General features: G+C 42.9%; 1 protein-coding gene across 1 annotated transcript in view; it reads left to right on the forward strand.

The window, feature by feature from the left end:
- Nucleotides 1-653: 653 nt before the first annotated feature.
- Nucleotides 654-16,836, forward strand: part of FOXO3 (forkhead box O3) — a 58,344-nt gene continuing 42,161 nt past the window's right edge. Inside the window, exon 1 of the mRNA XM_026845073.1 lies at nucleotides 654-705. The gene's annotated coding sequence lies outside the window, so the exon portion shown is untranslated. The remainder of the gene's footprint in view (nucleotides 706-16,836) is intronic.

The following is a 16,836-nucleotide window of genomic DNA, read 5'->3' on the forward strand; positions in this document are numbered from 1 at the left end:
TTTTTTGTTTGCCTGTTACCTTGTATTGCAGTTTGCATGGGCAAGTAGCACTGAAACTCTTGAAGAGAAGAAAAATAGTGAGCTCTGGTGTAGCAGAGCTGCTTGCAGGAGGCTGCAAGCCCTTTACCAGGGAGGTCAGCAGCATGTTGGGAACCTTTTCTTCCTGTATGAGGGTGTAAAAAAAGTCAGAGGAGACAGAGTGTGGTATAATGTGATTTTTTCCAGACAATGAAGAGGGAGCTGCTGTTTGTGTCATGTCTGGCTTCTGTTCCTTGAAGGTTAGCTATGGAGAGGGAGGTGCTTGAATCCACTGATGGTTACAGCGCTGTCTCCATGCAGAGAAAGGCGTAGACATCTTCTCTTACTGGCTGGCCACTAGGAAGCTTCATGACAATTTTGGTTTGCTGCTGTCTTAATCCAAATTCACAGCTTTCCAAGTATGTGGCACAGGAGAGGATACTACAGGTCACGTAGCAGTTTCCAAGTTCGGTGAAGCTGCTGCGTAGCGCTTGTTAAGGGGATGGGAGTGTAACAGGTAAGCCGAGTAAATGGATTAGCCGTAAGCAGTCCTATTGTTGGCACTGCCTGGAGATGGGTTGTGAACCAAGCAGGCGTGTCTTGCAAGCGATATTCTTTCATCCCCCGATTACAGAAGAGCAGCATAAATAGACTGGCCTACATTGAAATGATTCCTGGAGGAAAGAGGTATTTAAAGCAGAGACAGTTACGGGTACTTGGGAGCAAAATGTTCAACCACAATATCCTTTCCAAGAAGGAGGGGAGGGGAGAGGGGAGGGAGCATTAAGCCAAGTGTCTCTCTGTCCATCTCTCTCTGAATGCTTGAGATGTTAGGGACAAATCATTCCTTCGAGGCACGCAGCACTGCTGTCGTCTTTAGGACCTTCATGGAGTAGCTTTTACCTTTAACTATTTTTAGTGGTTGGCTACTGTTGGCTTGAGGGGGAGTTACATGAAGAAGGTCTCTTAAGAGGACACCTTTGTGTTTTATTAGCAAGACTGGCTGGGGAGGGGTAGATGCGTCATACTCTTCTAATGGTACAGGTTGACATGTTTAGAGAAAGCATCAGCCTGCAGCACAGGAATTGCTGATAAAAATCATGGTTTGTGCCTGTAGTCCTGGTCCAAGACGGATATTTAGCCTTTGAGTCCTCTCTGCCGTAAACACAAGAGAATGTGGCTGGCCTGCGCTGACTGGGCAGGCAGGATGCCCGCCCATGCTGTGTGGTGGCAGCCGGGGTGTGTGTGGGATGGGAATGCTGGCCGGCCAGTGTTTGTCCCCAGACAGAGCCCCGGCTCTGGAGGCTGATCTCTCCTTTCCCCAGCTCTTTGGCTTGCTTTTCAGCCAAGCAGCTAGCACAGATTAGTTTTCACTGAGGTACGGCACAGTATGCTTGGTGGTGTGTTTCTGGTGTCTCCCCCCAGACTCCTGGCAAGATTCACAGTATTGCAAGTGTTGGATGGTGTGACTTGCTGGGATCAAAGGAGCTCAGAAGGCTTAGAGTTGGATATTTATGCATTTGTTTATTACCTACTAGTGTCACTCATCTAAGATTACCCTAACTGAAAGAGCTCAGGCACAACAGTCATCTCTGCAGTTTTCCTTACTATGTTCTCTACACCCAGGGCCTCTTTCAGGGGAAGCAGTGTTGCCTGGAGCTGCTCCCCCCTGTCAGCTCCTCTGGGTGCTACTGCATCCCCTGACTGTGGGCACCCAACAAGGACTGTGTGTGCCCAAGGTGCTCTCTCTGGGTGAGGGAGAAGAGGGTCCTCCACATCACAGCTCACATCTCTGCTGGTTGGATTGTGCTCTCGAGGAAACTCGCTCCACTCCCCATCTTTCCCATTACGGCACTTAGGTACCACTTAGCTAACGCAGGTATCTAAATGTGGTCTCTTTAGGTCAGAAGGACTCTTTCCCAATCGTAGCATCAGTCTGGGCTTTCTACTTGGGTATAAACAAGCCCTTTGAGGTGGGCTGAATGGGACTATAAATACAGAAGAGGTTCTGGGCAGTTCCTGTACAACCCCTGCTCCTCCAACTCCACTGTCGCTTTTTTTTTTTTCTTCTATTTTATTAAGCTAATGGGATTTTGAGCTGATAGCAGGACTTTGATGAAGATAAAGACATTTTTTATTGTGTGCATTAAAGCCCCCTGTAAGGTAAATGACTTCCATGCAAACCACATTGTTTGAAGTGTCCTGCTGTTTCTGCCAGGTGGAATTGCAGGAATTAACACAGTTTTATCACCTAGAAACAATCTTTTGCTATCTGCAGTCTAAAAAGGATTCTGGGAGATAGAATAAAAACTCAGATGATTTCTAAGTGGAGACTAAAGCTGTTGAGAGAACATGTTAAGTGTTAAAGGACTGCAGGGACAACTTCCCACTGGGACTTGTCCGATGCCCAGTGTAAACCCCACTCTGCAAAGTCTTGGGCATAGATGTCTGTGAATTGGGTGAGGGAGCTGGGGAGAGGCACGCATCCAGAAAACGTGCATATTTGGGGTCGGCTCTTCCTCTCCTCTGCCTCACCCTCCATTTGTGTCCATTGTCAGGGACTCCAGAGCGATCTGAGTCTGTGGCAGATTTGTTTCCACATGTAAGTGGAACAAATTTTGCAATTTTTTCGAGTGCCTATCTATCTTTTGATGTTTCTCCCACTGAGTAATAGGATTGAAAGTCACAGCAGCGATTGAAGCCAAGTTAGAAATAGATCCCTCTGACACCTCTCTGTCCCAGCCCTGGCATGGTGGGCAGCCTGCAGCATTGCCCTGACACCAAGAGGGCCCATCGGTGTTTTGTTGGAGGATGTGTCTTTCACGACCACTGCCACAAGAAGGAACAGGCTCCTTCAGCAACTTGCATTCATAAAATTCCCCAAGAAGCTCTTTGCTGGTGCAAGGGAGATGGTAACAAGGCTAGGTGTTTTCTAGTTTAGCAGTTAGCACAGATAGACTTTAGGATTAGAAAGAACCATGTAACTGTGTTCCGTATCAATTTATCCAAAACTTCCTATATCAGTTTGGAGTTTGTTGGAAATACATCATGTTTTTTAGAAAAACATTAACTTTAAACAATTGATCTAATAGGATTACTGATTTTCTGATGCATTTAATTTTAAATCTTTGTAAATCTCCACATGGCTCATTTCCCCCTCAAAATTATTTTTTTTCCATGAGGAATGTTCTACAGTTACACCGAACAGAATTCATATTTAACATAGTATGGAAATAATGTAATTTGAGTATAGCCAATTTTAATTTGATTTTTTGTATTTAAAGGATTTTTATTATTGTAGATCTTAAAATACCATGCAACATTGTCTGCAAATACAGGCATGAAATGACTGTGCTGCTGAGCTCCCTTGCAATTTGCCAGAGAAGCTGAAGAGCTTTCTCAGTGCCTTGCAGCAGGTCAGAGGAACTACTTCAGCTGCATTCTTCTGCTGCCATTTCTGTGATTGCACATTGCTTCCACCGTAGGAATGATAAAGTGGTGTTTCACATAATTTTGCTCCTTTGGCAGTTATTCACAGAGAACTTTTCAAAGCTGCAATGATCCATTTGAACTCCAAGTGTTGAGCGTGTCAAAGCGTGGTACGTGCCATCAGTTTTGGCCTCATTTTACATGGAGAATTGATGAGTTTCATTTCAGGAATGTTAATTGAGCCATTTGAGTTCAGGTATGAACTCTTTGCATAACTGCCTTTCGTTGGGGGAGTGAATTCACGTGACCCTTGCCTGTCCCTCCTCACTTGAGTCGTTTCTTTTTTTCACCGCAGCCCTGCACCTAGTTTATTCCATAATCTAGATTATAGCCAAAGGCAAGACCTACATAAGCATATGGTGCATGTTGCACGTCGCATTATCTGAAGTCATGAGGGTATGATTAATGGGCTTAGGGTTTTAATTTGGCCTGTCTTACTCTTATGTTTCTCTTCAGTGAGGTTGCAAAGCCTGACAAGTGACTGCAGGGTGCACACACCAAGTGGTGAGGTGACACTAATTTCCTTGAAGTGCTGGGCAACTGCCAGAGGTAAACCTCTGATGAGAGGAGGCGGCAGGGGCTTGCTTCAAACTGGCCTACCTGGTTTAGATGGCATTGTTTTGTCAAATCCTAGTGTCTCAAAGCAGCTCAGTCTCCTCTTTCTGAGCTGCAGTGGAGAGAGCGGGTGGTCCAATTAATGGGTCACATCAAATGATGGCAGTTCTCTTTCAGGTGTCACTTGGCCTTTTGGAGCAGCATAGATGCTGCAGGTTTGTAGGAGGGAGTTGGTCCCATCCTACTTGCTATGATGGAGTTTAACAGATGTGCAGGTACTGTCAAAAGAAGAGCACATATGAGCTAGACCAGGGGATAAAATCCTCCCCGCATTGTCAACACTGTTAAACCAGAAGTCTGATCTGCCTTACGAATTTGTCATCTGGAATTTGAAGGCTGTATGTTCTTCATCAAATTTAGTGCATAAAATGATTTCTTAGTGCAATACATGGCTGCCCAGGAAAAATACAGTAGGCGTCTGTCCGGGACACATAGCAAGAGGCACTGGCTGGCCTGGCAGCTCTTCATGCAAGAGAGACGGAGGCTTTGTCGTGCCGTTTGACACAGTGGGAGATGATGAGTAGATCAAAGCAGCAAGGTGCAGAGGCTCCTGTATCTACTTTATATTCAAACTGAGCATTTTATTCCAGACAAGATTTAGTCTGGTCCTTTGGACCAAATGTCCCCACTACATATGTAGGTTGAATCTGTCCAAGTGAGCACTTGTTTCAGATCCTTCCATCTCTTAAAAGATGGGGGGACATTTGGTGTGTTCCTGGACCTTTTTAGTTTTCTCTGAAAGGAATCTAGTTTGGGCCCAGCAGAGCCACCCTGTGAACGAAGCCAGCTTGCACTGGAAGGGACAGCCATGGGGGGTTCAGGGGACAGTCAGCAGCTTCAGAACGGCTCCAGACCTCCCAGTGGTATGGACACAGCCTGGGTGATCCTAGCTGGAGGTTTAGGAAATCAGGGTTTTCTTTGCATCTCCTGCACGAATGGCTGCTGTGTGGCTGGTGGGAAGCCACTGAACCTCAGACTGCCCATCTGCTTCAAGTAGGGTAGTGTGAGCTCTCCAGGTGAAACCTGCTTCATCACAGCTGAATAATTCCTAGCTGCTGGGGTTCTTTTAGACATCGTGTGTGTGTGGTGGTGGGAGATGGGGACCTTGCACTGCATTCATCTTCCATGTTGTTGTCTTTGCTGCTTTTGCAACAAACCCCACACTTCATTTGTAAAATAATCTTGAATGTGTAGCCATGAGTATGGGACATGCTTGTCAAAGTATCGCTTGCTGCCGGGCATGCTACCTTGATGATATTTCAACAGCAGTAGAAAGATTTGTGTTTACTTGTAGTAACTCATCTCAGAAAGAAAAAGAGGTGAAGCTTCACTTTCTAGCCAACTTGCTTGAGGTAGTGAAATTAGCTTTAGAGATACAGAAATTGAAGTTGTATCTATTTTATCCATGATGTGGTGCTCAAACAAACTAAATTAGAAGCTTTGTTTGTGGACTGATAGTCAGAAATCTAAGTTTTTATTTATCTTGGAAAGATCTAATGGTTTGTTTTTAGTAATAACAATTCTGCTAATTTTTATGTTAGGCAGCCAAATGTTGTTGGCTTAGATATCTGTGTCCCTCAGAACTGCTGTTTTTAATTTTTGGATTTGGAACAAACCCAGCATCCTAAGTTAAAAGCAAAACTTTTCTCAGCAGGTTGAGACAAAAAAGAAAATGATTGTATCACAGAATATATATGCACTTAACAGCCGAGGTTTTTGATTCCATGGTTACAACAACAAAACAAAAAAACCCACGCATATAGCCAATTGGTGATTTTATTGTTCAAGTCGAATGGCCTTTCTTAAAATGGATTTTAATGGACAAGCAAGAAAGAATGTATTGCTGTACTTGTGCAACTAAAGTTTATGAAATAGGATTGGAAAAATACACAGAATAATTGGGCACATCCTGTACTTAGTGAATCACCGAGCTAGTGCAATAAACATTGCTGCATTCGGGAATTTAGATCTATACCCTGCTTTTGCCAAGAACGTTGGGAATTGCTTGGGATCATGGATGATTTGTAACATGTTCTACCTGAACCGTACCCCGTGCAAAGTTTTTTCTTCTTTGCATATTTTGTGTTTTGAGGTAATTTTTGGTTTTGTCACACAGGCATTAGTTCAGGTCTGTGACATCTCACATCTTCTTAGACTAACTTGGTGGAGACAAACCAGGAGCCATATGTAGCAGGACCTCTGCAGGCACTGGTGTGGTGAAGGAAAAAGACTCCTGGGCACCGAAGTGCATGGTCTAACCAACATCTTCCTTCAGAGAAACAGTGTTTTGTCTTCAAAAGTAAAAACAAAAGCTACAGACATTTGATAGCTTCAATATTGTTTGCCAGATAAGAGGGATAATCTTGTGAACATGTTTAAGAAATTACTGAATTTCCAGAAAACAGGCTGTTATTTAAGAGACACGAGAGCCATTACAAAGCCAGAAACAAACACAACATCCAGATCTGCTCTTGAATATACACGTGGCTCTTGCAAATTCTGAGCGAGCTGCACATGCACAGGCTTAATGGGATCCTGATGGAAACCGTCCAGGACTGGAGTCTGGCTCCTGGTGAAACTAGGACTGCTGTCTGGCTAGGACTGATGTTCGGGTCTCAGGCAAACTGATGGAGATGTTTTCTTCCCTCAAGGAAATATGTGTTTGTAGTCGTCAGCCAGAAAGACAGGATGGCTTGTGTGCAAGGCTTTTGCAGCATTGCTTACTGTTAGCTCTGGGCTTCTTCCATGTTCTTTACTTCCCCAGATCATGATAAGCCTTTTAAGGAGAAACTTCACTGTTTTTCCCAGTAGCAGAGGGAGGGAGCCGTGTGTAAACTGAAGGCTGTGCTCCTGTTCTTTCACCCTGCAAGGACAACTGCCATCCAGGAAATGCAAACGTCATGCATTTCTGGTACCATTGAACTGAATGGCAGAATTTCAAGTTTTCAGTCAAAGCAACTAGTAGCTTCCTTGAGTGTTGGCAAACATGGATCGATAAGTCCCCAAAGGGTCTTTTACAGTTATGCTTCATCTAGGGAACAAGAGCCAAGAAGTAGGAATAGGTTGGAAAAGTCTTACTAGCCCCAGAGAAGTACTTCTGTTCGGAGTAGCGGGACAGACAGAAAGAAATGGTATCACTAAATTTTCAATTTTAGCAGAATTGCTGGAGGTTAAACTTTAAAAGCGTAGCCTTTTTTGTTAAAAAATGTAACCTTTCTTGGGGGAGGAGAGAAATGGATTCAACCAGCAGAAAGCACCTGCTGGTCTTCTCGCTCTCCTGGATAGAAGCCATAAAAGTTTCGGATGTTCCTGGGGAGGGGAAGTCGATTTTCTGCACTCCTCATTTCAACGCAGATGCAGCTGTGGCCGTACAGTAAGTGACTCATTCTGTGACCATATTTTTAATGATTAAACTATTATGTGCTATATCGCCCATTCAGGCATTTTGTTTTCTAATTCTCTACCCCCAGTTCCCAGAAACATGAATAATGAGGCTTTTAGCAGAGAGGTGGAAATGCTCCATGAGACACACCGCCAGGGTAGGACATGCTGTTTGTTGATGCTGCTGATAACATTAGGGATACGGGGGCATAATTGGCTTGACCTTTTGCTCACCCCTAAAATCAAATCCAAAGCTTTTTTATCAAGTTCAGATAAGGTCCTTGCCTCTATTTGACTCTTGTTAGAGCTCTGTCCTTCTGTGTAGCTCTTGATGGTGTCTCTTTCCTTCTGCTTGGGGTTTCAGGTGGGAATGGCAACACATTGTGGATGCAGTAGTTTGAACACTGGCCTATAAAACCCAGAGAGCTCAGATGATAAGGAAAGGCAGTTTATTACTTCAAGAGCTGCCTTTCCCACATCAAGTAGATTTGCATCAGGCAATAGCGTGAATCAGATCTTGATCTTCATTACCATAAAATACAGCAAGGAAAATCCCATTTCTGAGAGTCCTTCTACTGTACATAGATCCAGATGTAAAGCACCACTTTGTGCCCAGCAAACGGGACTCATATGTATTTTATTAATGTAAGTGTAATGTAATTATTCTCTTGTCCATCTGGCAGGTGGTGTTTTCATTAAGAAGTGAATAATCTAAGCTATAGGCTCTGTAGAGGGGGATGAGTATGGAGGAGATTCAGGTCATCTGCTGTGGGACCATAAATAGAAGCTAACAAGGGAGCCTTTGCTGTCCTTGTCTACTAAAACTGAAAATCTGTTGCTTTTATTTTTCCTTCAGCAGACTGCTTGCAAGCTTAGAAGCTATTAATGAAATATTTTCACCATCATGCAGTTTAACTCCTCATTTATGATAGTGGCTGGAGGCACAGTGTGAAAAAAATTGGTGTTATATAAGAGAACAAAAATTAAGTCCTTATATAAACCATTATACATAGTAAGATGAGATTAAAATCACACTTACGGAGGTGCCCAATACATCTCTGGGTGTGAAATACTTTTTGAAAAAGATACATGTATTACTCAAGGGTTTGTACTCATGTAGAAGTTCCTGATTAAAAAAGCCAAACCAAAACACACACAGAACAACAAGGTTGAACCATCCTCCAAAACGTTTTGAGTATTGTGGTGTGTGGAGCTTTCTAAAGGAAGTCTGTTTGCTCTCTGACCGTCTGTGTGGAATCTTCTGTTTCCAGACAGTTTTCTGATGTCCACATGGAAACAGGAGCAATTTCCTCTTTCCATGTCCTAGCAAGACTTTTCTTGGCACAAGTGACAGTGCAAGGCCTAGTTTGAGTTTTGCCCTGGAAAGATATAAATATCCTGGCCCTGTCCCAGGAATGTTCAAAAAAAGTTTAGGGTTTGGTTTTTTTTTTTTTTTTAATTGGTAACATTCAGGGAAAGCTATCAGGGTGACCAGACTGGGAGGGGTGTTCATTTAGTAAAACCAGTAGGTCAAGAAGAAAACTGAGCTTTTAAAAAATAACTTTTTATTCTATAATTTTAAATTTAGGAGAGGATGCTGAAATGATGCTGAGCATTATTTGTATGGTATAGGCATCACCAAGCAGAAGGTTAGAGATTGTTGTTGCCCTTTTGTAAAGGCACAGATTTCCATTCAGACAGGCTTGTTCTTTCCCAGAGGTTCCTGCTTATTTTCCTTCCCAGTAAATCTCAGGTTCAGTTGCTGTTCATCCAGGGTGGAGCATGGAGGCTGCTGCACCACCACTTCCAAGGAAATACCTCCAAGGGTCTGCACCTCACTGTGGCTGCAGATAATGGGAAACTAGAACCAAACCTGAGCAACAGCCCCTTGAAAACAGCTTTAGAGGCTGGGTACCACGCAGTTTAGCACTGTCTGGAGGTGCTAGTGTGGTCCCTTCTCATTAAGGATGCTGCTGAGCTTCTTTCTTTTGTGGGTACTGAGAATACTTGAAAGGAGATATTTAACTGCTGCAAAACTTACTCAGTATAAGGAGCAATGGGAGTTGGGACAGTAAAGAGCACATCCCAGGCAAGTGGTGCGCTGCAGCTTTGCCAGACTGTAATAAAGCATGGGTGACCCTTTGCCAGACATACTCTTTCCTCCCTATTTAAAGATGTTATTTATCCCCCAGACTTCATGAGGTGTTATCTGGAAGGGCTCGCTGTGCAGATCAGTCTTTAATCTAAGCCTCCTTTGAAACGCTTTGCTTAAGGGGGGTTCCTCAGTTTCTGCAGGAGTCAGTGATCTCAGTCTTTAACAGTTTTATTGTTTCACGTGAGAATCTGCTTCTCTGAATGCATCAAGCCTCCGTCATTTGTATGTATGTGTGAAGGTCAGTGGGCTTGTCAGATACCCTATTGTAAATCCTGTCACTAAATCAATTTCTTTTAATTAAAAAAAAAATTCGCTGCTCTTCAGTAGAAGTGCGTCCTTTCATCTGGACAAAACCCATTATATCCCAACACAAATACAATAGCTGTGAGCTCTCTGCTAGTCTCATGTTGGCTGCTTGTTGTGGTTTGGAAATCTTGCTGGTCAGAGGGGGTTGCATTTTCCCTTCCTCTGAAGTAAATGGATACTGTTACTACTCTGTCATCTTTAACTTTGCAACCTCAGAAGCAGAAAAAAGTCAGTCGCAGAAAACAGGTAGCCACACAAACAGGTGAGAGATGTTGAAGCCCCTTCCTCACTCTCCCCAGTGCCTGCACCAGAAGCACACAGAAGTCTGACACAAAGGCTAAGAGCAGGACAGGATTTTGCATTCATTTAGTAATTCCCTTGGGGTTATACTCTTAGATGACTTAATGACTTAGTGTATACCCCGTCTGGAAGATAAGCGGGCATAATTCATTGCAGGCAGGTCATTCATCCTTTGAGATAACCAGCAACTACACGCCATAGGCAGCAGGGAGATAAAGATACTACACATCAGCAGCAGTAGTTCAAGGTTTCAACCTCTCCGCCTCCTTCTGTGACCCAGAAGTCATTTGCAGTTGATTATTCAGCCATTTGCTTTCTTTAGAGAGAAATACACCAGCAGTGGCTGGCTGAAGCTAGTATATTTTCCATTCTGCCCGTGCCTTTCAGCGCTGCCATAGCGTATCTCTACCTGGAAGTAGACGTCCTCGTGTCATTTAGAGGCTTTATGGCTGCGTTAAAGACTGTTTTTTAAAACTTACTGTAAATTGATTCCAGTTTTTCTGGTGTTATTTAAACGGTGACTGTTGTTCACCTACTGCTTGGGATGCCTGCACATTGTTAATTTTCAGTTTCAGTTTGAGAGAAGCTTTTTAGGGGTCCATTTTATATGTTAGCAATATATATGCTTCAAATTGAGGCACAAAGAGAGAAAGAGTGTGTATATAACTTAGTATTTATATTTCTTGATTTTCTTGTAAAAATAAAATTACTTTCAGTGTCAGCTGGTACATTTTAAAACTGAACAAGCCACACAAAACCATGCTACTTCTAAGCCAACAAATACTAGGATCAAATGTACAATGTGACCTCTCCCTAGTTAATGTTCCCTTCTCCAAAAGTCTGCAGTCCATAAACAGCAATCTACATCTTGAGATCCCCTGCATTGCAAAGAGAAATGGTTGACTCAGCAGGTACTTTATGATGACTAACTCTCAGTGAAACATTTTTCTCTTGTCTGCACGCACAGCTAAAGAAATAGCAAGTATGAGGCTTTTGATATGGACATATGATGGCCATGGTGTGATTCACAGTCTGTGATGTTGTTTTATTTGAGGAGGAGGAGAGGAGGGAGAGAAAGAAAAGTCTATTTTTGTTTGTTTGTTTTCTAATTACTTGAGCTATTTTTTCTTTGACTCAGCAACTCTGAACAGTACATACTGTACTACTGTAACCACCAGTCAGGGCTGGGAAGTCGAATGATGGTGACGATAAAAGTAAATATCCTGCATTCTCAGAGGGATTAGGAGGAGGTGGATGAATTAGTCTCGTTATGGTTTTGTGTGGTGTCACAGCCCCTTTCTGCATCAATGCTATCCTGTATGTAATCTTTAGACCTGTATTTCTCAAGTGAAGTACTAAAACCAAACAAGAAATCAGAATAGTTTTATTTTCACATATTTTTTCATTTACGAAACCCATTTGTTTAGATGATGAAAACATTCACCTTGCACAATAAACCACACTGCAAAGAAAACAAAGGAGTCTTCTTGTTTTCAGTAGTGCTTATGGACTGTTTGGAGAGTGTCTTAAGAACGGAGTGGAGAGTCATTTTGAGTGACATGAAATAATTTGATAATTGACAAGAAAAATTTGATTGACGTGAAATACCCTGTACCTCACAATGCTTTCCTGTCAGTCTGCAGGCTACACAGTAAGAATTGTACTCATTGCGACACACCTTCACTTGGTTGTCTCATTCAAAACTTTTTGAACCCCAACTTCCAAGGTGAGCCCTCACTACTTTTAAAGATGTTGTGTTTGTGTTTTCACAGAATGAAACACTCAAGCCTGTAATGGATTGCAAGGGATTGTCTGCATGGGGAAGAAGTTCAGCCTGTGGACTGCTTTATGCAGGAAGGGATGCTCACAAATGCATTTGTCATCTTGGCGTTCTGAGCCAACCTGCTTCATTAATACAAGACATTCGCATGTCAGGATATGTTTAATACAAGACTTTCTGGTTCCTTGGGGGAAGAGCCTCACTTTAGCAAGAGTTGTTCACTAGAGTTAGTTGGGTGTAAATTTTAAGCAGAATATCCAGGCAGAAGAGTTGGTGTTGATGGTCACCGGGGAGCAGATTCCAGAGACCTTCTTTCAAAGATGCATAGCCCCTCAAGAACTGGGAATTGAAAACTGTTTCTTATTCTATTTTACAGGCTAAAAGCCTTGCAAAGCACATTCTTCCCTTCCCAGCATGCTCTTCTGAGAAGTGCAAGTGATAAGGAGTCTTTGTGGAAAGACAGTGGGCTTCTTGGGAAGGATGGGTTTCCCACCCAGTTCTTGCATGGGTAACAGCTTCCATCAGGTTACTTTCTAGAGGCTGCCTGTTACAGATTTCTAATGCTTTATTCCATGCTCTTCCAATGTTCATCACAGCACTAGAAAACCTAAATATGTCCTCTTGCAGCCTTTAATTATGTGATAAAAGCCATGTTCATTTTAAAGCCTATTCTTTTTCCAGACAGAGTAATCTGTGGATGGCATTCTTTTGCCAAGGAATGGGACTTCATGTTTGCTGTTGCTGGCTTTCCCTTCTTCTTCATTCCTTACCATAATTTTTTTCAGTTCAGAATGGTTCTCTGTGATCATAATTGCACCAAGAACATTCGATAATGCAGAAGTGACCTATTTTGTACACAGTTTAGCTGATTCTGCAGTTGCCTGTAGGGTTTCCTAGCAGTGTTCTTCAGCCACTCCTTGGTTTACAAAAGCCTGATAAGTTAAGCATGGCCAGCACAACTTACTGGAGGCAAGGAAAGTTCAAAGTAACGGAGGAGGATGAGCCATACAGGTGTGAATGGGCTGGACCAAGTGTTTATAAGGCAAAGGGAAGGCCTATAGAACAGATTGGGAGGACTAGAATAGGTGTCATTAAACATATTAAACTGTAGGAGATCCTTTGTACACGCTTGTTAATATCCAGTGACATGACCAGATATTGTGCCCCTGTAGGCTCAACAGTTAATGTATGATACCTCTGGCATCTGAGGTACGTACTCAACTATAAAAAAATAGATGAGCAGGGACCCATTACAATAAATACTGTCTGTAGCACTGGGCCTGGTAACAGATTGTTCTGTGCCTCATTAAAAAGGAGATAGCACTGTCAGAGGAGTCAGTGCTTCATTTTGCCATGTTTGCTACATAATCAGTTAATTTTGCTTAATAGTGCATTGCATTGCAGATGTGCAAAAGGGCAGAGTCATTTCACTTTCTGCGTAAAACCTCCACTCTGGTGCAGCTGAAATTTTAATGGAGTGTTGTTAGCAGGTGAGCTGACCTCAGCCAGTGACCCTGTCTTACCCCCATCCTGGGTTCTTCCAAGAGTGCTCTGGCTAAGCTCAATGCTTGTAAAGATTTAAGGTACAAGTTCCGCAGGTATGAGTTCCTCAGACTAGAAGTTAGATGCAGATGTCTGTGAGGATGATCATTCAATGTCTGCTGTGCTTGTGCTTTTTTGTTTTCAAACTTGCATAAGGGCTTTCAAGGTCTTCCCCACGTTTCATTAGGAAATACTTTAGTACCTGTCTTTCATTTAAGCATTACTTAGAATATGAAATTAGCATTACTGATTTCTAATATAATGAATCCAAATATGTCTATTTTTAACATGGATCTTTATATTTTACTGCCCTTTGAGTGCAGCTTTTGGAAAGATTATTAACAAGTCAAATATGTAAAACAAAATATGTGGAGAAGTCAAGTTTAGATCACTGTTTAGAGACAGGTTATTAAAGATTACAACTCAAGGTTTTCGACGATCAGCATATTACACAGTAATATGGCATACCCAACATTTAGTGCTAATCATACACTGCTTACATTTGTAGTGAAACTTGGTATGTGTAAATGGTTTTCTCTGGATGAAAATCAATATATTCAGAATTAGTATATTCTCTACTCGCATATCCCAGTCTGAGAGTATTATAGGGATCTAAGAACAACCAAGTTTATAAACTCTGTAGTGTGGTGGGAACATCTTGTTTAAAAAAAAAAACCCAAACACAAACCCATGCAAAAATTAAGGCTAGATGTGTGAAGGGACCCTGTTGAGAAAAATAGGTAGACGTGTAATTAAGTTAATCTTTTCTTCAGAAACACAAGCAAACACTTGCTTAAATCTAAATGTGTGTAAGTTGTGTTCTCTTCAAGAAATACTTAAGTACATTTGAAGTTAATCATCCACACAAAAGATTTTCCCCAATAAAGACTTGCATACACACAAAGGGAGAAAGATGCTTCAAAACTTAAGTTTGATTATAGGTGTAAGTCATTTTAGAAGAACCTGAAGGAAGTAAGTGCACAAATCTAATTGAAACTCAATGAGTCTGGAGCATATAATTGCCTTGGGTCCCTCTGAAAGCCTTGACCTCTTTTAAATGCTATCATCAGAGGGAGGTGCTGGTTCTTACAAACTCATTTCCTTTAACACACCAACACCTTGCTGAATGTTCCTCCCCAGATACTCAGTGGGAGAATGTAACCCTCTGTGTATGGTTTCTGCAGTATTGCCAAATACTGGTGTGGCTTTGAATATTTTTGTGAACTAAAAAACCACATCAAAATGCCAGCGTGTTTACAAACTTTTGCATTTATCACCCAGGGAGAACTGCAGAAGATAAGGGGGTGGGGGAGAAATCGGGGTTTGATTGCAGTGCTACGAAATTATGAGCAGAAGAGCCTTTTGGAAGCTAGCAGGATCCAGGTGAGATACCTAATTAACAGGTGCCTGACCTAGTCTCCTACCTTAGTCCAGGCATCCTACTCAGGAAGATTTGGATCTAAATTTTGTATTTTGCTCTTCCTCTGCTTTTGAAAGATGAACCAAAAACTTGCAAAAAAACCCCTTGAATTTGGGGTGCTTGGTTGATTTAATTTGAAGCTATGGCCTTAACTTCCCAGGGGATGTTCCCATGATCACTGAGGCTAGCTGCATCTCAGGGCACAGAGAGGAGCGTGGCTTCCAACAGTCATGTTTTCCACGGCAGTGTAAGCTGACCCTAAGAAGGTCTTTGGTTGTCCTGCATCCTCCCTTCCCTCCCTGCATCTCCCGTGGTTTCCTGTTTCCTCCCTTTCTCCACCAATGTCAGTTCTTCTGCTGTTCAGCACGCCAGTTCAGAGAGCTGATCTGGCCAAATCTGTCAGGGAAGAAGAAAAAAAAGGACTGTGGGAGCCCTGTTTGGACCAGTGACACCCGACATGAGCCTGCATTCACATCATGCTGGTGGAGATGTGTGTAGGCACGCAGCTCTCTAGACGGGGGAACTACTAAGGGTGGAAAATGATACACTAGGAGAAAGTCAAGGGTATTTTCATATTGAGCTGGTTACCCACTCACACAACCACCCAAGCATCTCCAAAAAATCCTGGGGGCCAGTGCAGGGACAGGCCTGGTTAGTGAGAGGCAGCATCGCCTCTGAAGGACATGTACCTCCAAGCACGGCTTTCACCCTGCTTGGCAGGTACGTGTTTCACAGTGGTAGCAGCGGACTCGTGATGCTGCTGCAAACAGATGCATTGGGACATGAAGACGAATGCTTTTAAAGAGAAAGAGGAACGTTTGGAGGTGACTGACATTAGCTCTTAGGACAGTAGGATGGGAGTCTCATTAGTGCACTGTGCCTGGCAAGGCCAGCCCTGAGCTGAGTGGCCCATGGGTTCCATGGCTGTGGGCAGGCAGTCACGTATGCTACTTCCAAATTACAGGTTGCTCAAATCAAGGGGTCTTGCATGTCTGGGATGTCGTGTCCCCCCCCTTTTTTTTTTATTAAAAATGACTGGCATACTTCTCCATTAGCTCTTCCACACGCACGTAGACACAGTTAAACTTGCGAAGCAGTCTGTCACATGCAATTTGTATTCTTTGTTTGAGAAGCACCCTATAGACAAAACCCATTTGCTTCTCCTTTTTGACGCATTAGGCTATTACTGAGGGGATTTCAGACGCGCAGATGGGTTAGGCACCTGATTTCTGCTGACTTGAGTAGGAATCAAGGCACTTACTACTGCCTCTGGTGTCTGAAAATCTCCCCACAGGTTTTGGCTCACTGAAAGCTTCTTCATTTTGTTTGGAAAAGGAGTTTGTGCTCTTTGGGAGTGAAGGCCTTGTCTTCTTAATGCTCTTAGTATGCAAGCCAAATAAAATAAAGCCTTGAATGCTAGGGCTAGTAGCAGCTTTGTTTTGTCTTCCTTTAGTCATATATTTCCACTGAAAGGGGCAAGGCAGATGACCAGGAATTTCCTGCTGCCCTGCCTGGTTCTATCTTTTGTTAAATTTGGTGATGGTGGACTGTGTCTCCATGGAGCTCTACATTAGGCTGGCTAATGTGGGTACCATTCTAGTGTGGGTAGCATTTGCTGGAGCCTGGGGAGAGAGGCTTGCAGGCAGGAGTTTTCATATGGCGGCTGTTAAAGCCGAGTTGTACCTGTGCTCTGTGTGTGATGGCTGTTCCTTGGGATCTCTTTCAGAGCCTCACAGGTCTTCCCAGGTTGTCTCCTGCAATACCAAAGTGCAATTTCTTAGTTACTTTTTGTTTTGATTAAAGGAGTTAACCCTGGTTATTATTTATTGG

The sequence above is a fragment of the Athene cunicularia genome, assembly GCF_003259725.1.
Source record: "Athene cunicularia isolate RWA chromosome 3 unlocalized genomic scaffold, athCun1 chr3_part1, whole genome shotgun sequence".
Classification (NCBI taxonomy): domain Eukaryota; kingdom Metazoa; phylum Chordata; class Aves; order Strigiformes; family Strigidae; genus Athene; species Athene cunicularia.